General features: G+C 48.3%; 1 protein-coding gene across 2 annotated transcripts in view; it reads left to right on the top strand.

Annotated features, from left to right (window-relative positions):
* The window catches only part of LAMA3 (laminin subunit alpha 3), a 258,555-nt gene that overhangs the window by 52,023 nt on the left and 200,490 nt on the right, over positions 1-6,042 (top strand). Inside the window, exon 1 of one of the 2 annotated variants that reach the window (XM_070220837.1) lies at positions 5,599-5,712. The exons of the other annotated variant lie outside the window; for it this stretch is intronic. The gene's annotated coding sequence lies outside the window, so the exon portion shown is untranslated. Of the gene's footprint in view, positions 1-5,598; positions 5,713-6,042 lie in introns of those variants that run through there. 2 annotated transcript variants of the gene reach the window in all.

Below are 6,042 nucleotides of genomic sequence, written 5' to 3' on the forward strand. Positions count from 1 at the left end.
CCTCCTCCTCCTTGTCACCACCCTGCCACCCTTTGCCCCTGGCTGGGGTCTGGGAGCAGGTACAGGGAAGGTTGGCTGCATGCACACCGTGCAGAGGAGGGGCATGGCAGCCCATTTCTGTCCCAAGCTAGCAGAGTGATGGGCGACTTGACAGAGACGAATCTCTTGTCCATGCTGCATCCAGGTACCAATCGCATCCCAGCGAAGAGGTTCCAGTCCCTTGGGGGTCATCCCTCTGTGGGGTTGGGGTGGTAGGTCCATGGGAAGGGGAGCCTGACCTTCTTGCCCTTGGCCAAGGCATGGTGTGTGATGTCAAGCCAGCAACTGTCAGGAGGGGGATCGTGGCATGTACACAGCCAGTGGCAGAGTGGGGTCCCTGGCGCCTGTGAGGGTCTGGATTCACCCTTGCCCAAGGGAGGGCAATATTAGATAACAAATAAAAAAATACCATGATAAGCAAAGAGAGAAACTGTGGAAGAAAGGAAGAAGTATATTTTAATAGCTTTAAAGACATTTTTTTTCCTGCCTTTAAACAAGGGCCCCTGTGTTTTCATTTTTCTCTGAGCTCTGCAAATATATAGCTGGCCCTGGTTCTAGGCCTCACTGCAGACCTGAGTTAGAATGTCTCATTCTAACTCTAATTAGACCTGAATTAGAATACTGAATTAGAATGTCTCAACTGTAGCCTGAGAATCTGTATTGTAACACACTCCCCAGGTGCTTCTGATGCACATTTAAGTTTGAGAGCATCATTTTGCTCTCTTACTTGGCTGAATGTCCAGAACTGGGCACATGATCTCTCAGCCACAGTTGTCCTCTAAGGTCAGCATGGCCAGAGTGAACGAAAGAAGAAACAACTCAACACCTCTGAAATCTCAACTTCTACTGCCATTGATTTCCCACTTAGCAGGGACAGTGGGGCCAAATTGCTATGAAATGGGGTCCTCTAAGCTTCAGCGCCTCTGCTTTTCTAGCTTGCCAGGATTTCTAGTTCTTCTTCCATCTCAAGGTAGGGCTGTACTCACCTGTCTCTTTGAAGGAAAGCTTGGCCATGGGACCTGCTTTGGTGCATGATGCACCACATTCTCTTCCTATCTCAGTGATGTTCCGGATAGTAGGGGCTTCATTGTCTGTGTCTCCAGTGGTTTGTGAGGAGGACCTGGAGCAGAGCCCACCCTCAGTAGACATGTAACATGGGTGAGATACAGATAAACTTATTTTTTAAGTCACTGTGATTTTCATGTTGATTGTTGCAACCAACCTATCATGATGACACAGGCTCCACTCTAATGAGAGTGACTGTAACCATCCTCAGGTCCTTAGCTGTAGAACAAAAGTCAGATGCATAGAACTTCCTGCATTGACGGAGGGGAAAAGAGCAAGGATTCCCTTTGAGAACTCCCTAAACAGAAACTTGGGTTCTTCTGACTAAACTATGGTAATGAGATAGCCCCACGTGGCCATCCCCAGATCTTTGTGCCCCTGAACCAGAAATTTCAAGAGGTGACTAGTCCTGGGCTTGGCTTGTGGAAAGGTCTTGCCAGCCTGCAAAGAACATCAAAGAAGGAAGTAGCCAGAAGTTATAAGGTCATGGAGGTACGAAGCAGGACCTGGGATCTGAGTAGCCAGCAGGAGCAGGATCAAGCCATCCAAATGGACATTTTCAAGCTCAGAAAGTTCTCCCAAATTTGGGGTGGATTTATTCCTTGGACACCATTAGTTGAATTGCAGTTCAAGTGGAAGTGGTCCTCTCTCTTTGCAAGTCAGGCCATTAATGTACCTACAACTTTTAGTCAGTAGGAAGAAGTTTAAAAAAATTTCAATTACTGGCTGTTGGAACCACAAGAAGAAAGTGATTCCTTCTAGGATGCATGCGCTCCTTGTGTTTGCATTTATGAGGCTCCTGCTGGTCATGCTATCTCCCCCACTCTAAGTACACAAGGTGGCTTCTGCTGCTGGCCTGGAACCAGGAGAAGGTGCTGATGCACATTGCAAATGGCTCCCTTGGATTTTTGCCAAGTCACTTGACCAAAACAGGTGGCAGTATATATTTTGTGATTACTAAAGGCTGATGCTCCATTTAATTTTATGCTGTTATATCTCCTTAGGAAGCAGTTGTTAGAGAATTTTAGAGATGTGGTCCCCACTTCAGGGAGATGAGCTAATCCTTCTTCTCAGCTCATCACATGTTATGCATTACGCCCCGCTCTAGTTTTACTATTCTATTTCCCTTTCATTCTCAATCCCCACTCCTGTTCCCTCCCCCTTCATAAGCATCTTCTGTAACATCTTTGCTACTTAAGCTGAAACACCCCTGAGTCCTTGAGGAGTGCTCACTTCCACCTACTGACCCTTACCTGTTCCAGGCTCTGTGCCAAGTGCTCTCCAGGCATCGACTCTTTCGTTCTTTATACCCAGCCTCCGTGGTGCATGGTCATTGATGTTTCCTTCCATGTGGAAGAGGCTCCACCTGGGTAGCACTGCTGGCCTCTCTCTGTTCCCTCTTCTTCTGGATGGTGAGCGTGGAATCAAGAATTGGGCACGCGTAGCTCTGCCCATCCCCTGAGAGCAGGTGTCCAGAGGCATGCACTCTTCCCTGCTTCTCCCGCCAGAGCCGTGGGGACTGCCCACCACAGGACAGCTCATCCAGGGTTAACCAGCAGCAGACACAACCTGCCTTCTCCAGTATCAGCTTCACCAGAAAAAAAGGTGATATTTTGTCCCCATCTCCCTTGCTCCTTTGTCTTATTTCTCAGTTGGTTCTGAACCAGATGCGGAAGAAGCCTGCTTTTTATTGGGCCCTTTCAAAGACTCCAACATTAAGTACTATTACTATTTATTTTTACGGATGAGGGTACCAAGACACAAAGAAGTGAAGGGAATCTCCCAGATTGTGCCACTCAGAAACTGGAGCCAGAGGTTCTGGCCCCAGGTCCTATCCTCTCACCCTCATGATACACTGCTCATAAAATATGAAATGTTTTATGTGAATATATATGTGTGTGTGTGTGCTTGTGTATCTGTATGAATGAGTGTGTATATATATGTAATTTATATAAATGTGATATAACATCTAGTTTGATGTCTTCTGTATTCATGTAATTTATGTTACAAAGCTTCATCGATATTGTATGTGTATCTATTTCCTTGCTTCTGACTGCTACAGGGTTGGTATTTGTATGGTCATTAGTGAGATAATCTTTCTCATTGACTTACTTACTAGAATATTGCCTGGGTGGAGTCACATATAGGTATAGATGAGGTGTGCACCAAAAGTTACGTCAGATATTTAGAACTCATATTGTATTTTTTCTCAGGAAAATGTTATAAATAAGAACCTCCTAAGCTATGCCTTAAAAATCCATGTAGTCCCTTGTGTAGCTATAATAGCTGTAATATTTCACATTTGCAAAATAGGATTGTATAAACATTATGGTATAATCCCCCCTCTCCGTGTAGCTTTTGAGGTAAGGGGAGAAAAGGCACCCTGGACTGGGGAAATTTCGGCTTAAGGAAAGAAGACCAGGGAGTAAGAGATTGGGGAAGGGGGCAGAGATGGGTCCATGGGAAGTGAGAGGGGGCAGGTCATTGCGTAGGTTGGGGGTGTGGAACTTTGGGGCTCCACCCACTTCCGGCCCCAGACTTTCCTTTCCAGAATGCCTAGCTACTTACCCCATCCACCGTCTTAAGACCCAGACCTCATTCCCTGTGGGGTGGCGAGATTGTTTTTAGTGGGATGCTTCCTGCTGGCATGGAAGGTGTTTTCCCCCATCAGGCCCCTTCTCTGCCAGCAGGCAGAGTGGGAGTATGCTGTGCTCCACCTGCCAGGTGTGCCTGGAGCTGATTAGCGTGGAGCCACTGGCTTCAGTTTCCCAGTTTAACCCACACCTGCTGTGGTAGACCTGTCTGGCCATCCTGCTTACTTCCCTGGCTCTTGTTCCACTTCATGTCCCCTCTGGGGCAGGCTTGAACTCTGCCCTAGTTCCAACAGTGTCTTGCTCAGAGCTGGGTTGAAACCCAGGAAACTGAGGCTTGGAGAAGTTCAGCTCGCTCACCCAAGGCCACCTGACTCCTGGCTGATGCTGAGCTGGCACAGAACCCTCCTGATGCCTGTCAGGTGGGCAGCCACTCCACACTTTCTCCACTGCCTTGCCACCTGCCCTCACCCCATCGCGCTCTAACCCTTCACACCCAGGCCTCCCCGACCCTGTGGCATCACTGTTTTCCACACGTTTGTCCTGCTGTGAAGGTGCCTGCTAGACGTCCTTGCTGGAGCCTAAGTGGGAGCATTTGGGACACAAGAGGCAATCTCACGTCCAGATCCAAGAGTCCGGCTGGGGATAGGCCTTCCCATCACAGTGACTGTGACTTTGAGCTGTCCTATTTCATGCCAAGTAAGTGCAATCCTCGTGTTTTGGCTGACTCCCAGCATCGCCCTCATCCAGGAAAAGTGTGGGCCCTGCCCTGGCCGACAGCTACATGTAGCTGGAGTGTTCCTGTTGCACTTCTTGAGTGGGCAGGATAATCAAGCACACATCCTCTGTTCACAAGGCCATGTGCACTCTAGACATGAATATTTATTTAATTACTCCTGTAATGAGTGTTTTAAAGGCAAAGCACAGTGCTCCAGGAAGCATAAAATACAGACAACTAACCAGAGAGAGTGAAGGCTAAGTTGAGACCTACAGGTTACATAGGAGTTAGCAGACTCCAGGGGCTTGGATTAGGCTGCAGTTGGGTCATATTGAGCTGAGGTGGATGCAAGGTATCTCAAGTGGAGATTAAGTGGAAGTATGGGTCTGAGGTTGATGTGAGAATTCTGCGCTGGAGATATAAATTGGGAGTTTGGAGGTAAGATAGAAATAGAGTATGGCATGAGGCAAGAAAAGGCTGAGAGCTGAACTCTGGGTGAACAGGAGGAGACAGGGGAGTGAGTTAAAGGTGAGGCAGGGGTACAAGCAGCTCACCACTCTTTGAAGATGTGTGGCTCTGATGGGGAGAAGGCGGTAGAGTGGAACTAGAAGGAGGTTTGGATGGAAGGAGTGACATCTTCTCTTTAGGAAAGGTAAACGCTAATGGCCAGGCTCCACCAGAAGGCAGGAGGGGAGGGGGATCCTGAGCACAGATGGAGGGATTGGCTTTGACGGGAAGAGACTCCTCCCTCCATTGGTCCAGAGGGAAGAAGGAGAGGATGTGCAGATGCAAATGTGCTCATAGATTTGGGAAGGGAAGGGTTGAGAGTTCATTTTTGGTAGTTCTGGTTTTACCAGTGAAAGAGAAGTCACCTTCGAGCATGGAAGGAGCAGAGGTATTGGGTAGGGTTTGAGGAGCATGGAGAATCAGGCTCAGAAAATGATCAGAAGCAAAGGATTCTGCACAGTTGGAACCATAGTCCCATCTGCAAGGACACAGCTACGGCTGAACACTGGTCCCTGCAGCTAGGGCAGATGACAGTGTCAGCACTGAGCCTGGACTCTGGACTCTGTATGCCCCTGCTGGGGTCAGCCACTATCCCCAGAAGCCAGATGGTGCTGCCGTCTTTGCTGTTTCTAGAAAGAATTCTTCAGTGTCTCTGCCTTTTTGTATCACTTTCTCTAGATGCAAAATCTCAGAAGGAGATATCCAACTTGCTGAGCCCAGGTCATGCACCCATGCTGCCTTACCTGCCAGGGGAGCCAGAAAAGCTGGCATTTTCAGCTTCCAAGTTGAAAGGTACATTTTGTTCCCAGCAAGTTTCATACGGTGGGAAGGGCATTCAGATCCTCGAAAGTCCAACAAACAAAAGACAGACACCCTCCAACATGGCCTTCACTCCAGCCATACTTAGGATGGCAGCGCCAGTCCCTGGTGTCAGATGCAAGCGCCGAGAGAGCCTCTTCACCCAGAACTGGCTGTGATCTTTCTCAGGTGCAGGTGGTGCCTCTGCAGATGCATGGTCTCTTTCCTGTTTGGTTGTTATTGTGACGACCAACCCCTCAGACAGTGGTACGACCTCCTTTGAAAACTACCGTGCTAGGGGATTTAGTGATCAGAAAGTAAAGA

This window comes from Equus caballus, chromosome 8, assembly GCF_041296265.1.
Source record: "Equus caballus isolate H_3958 breed thoroughbred chromosome 8, TB-T2T, whole genome shotgun sequence".
NCBI lineage: Eukaryota > Metazoa > Chordata > Mammalia > Perissodactyla > Equidae > Equus > Equus caballus.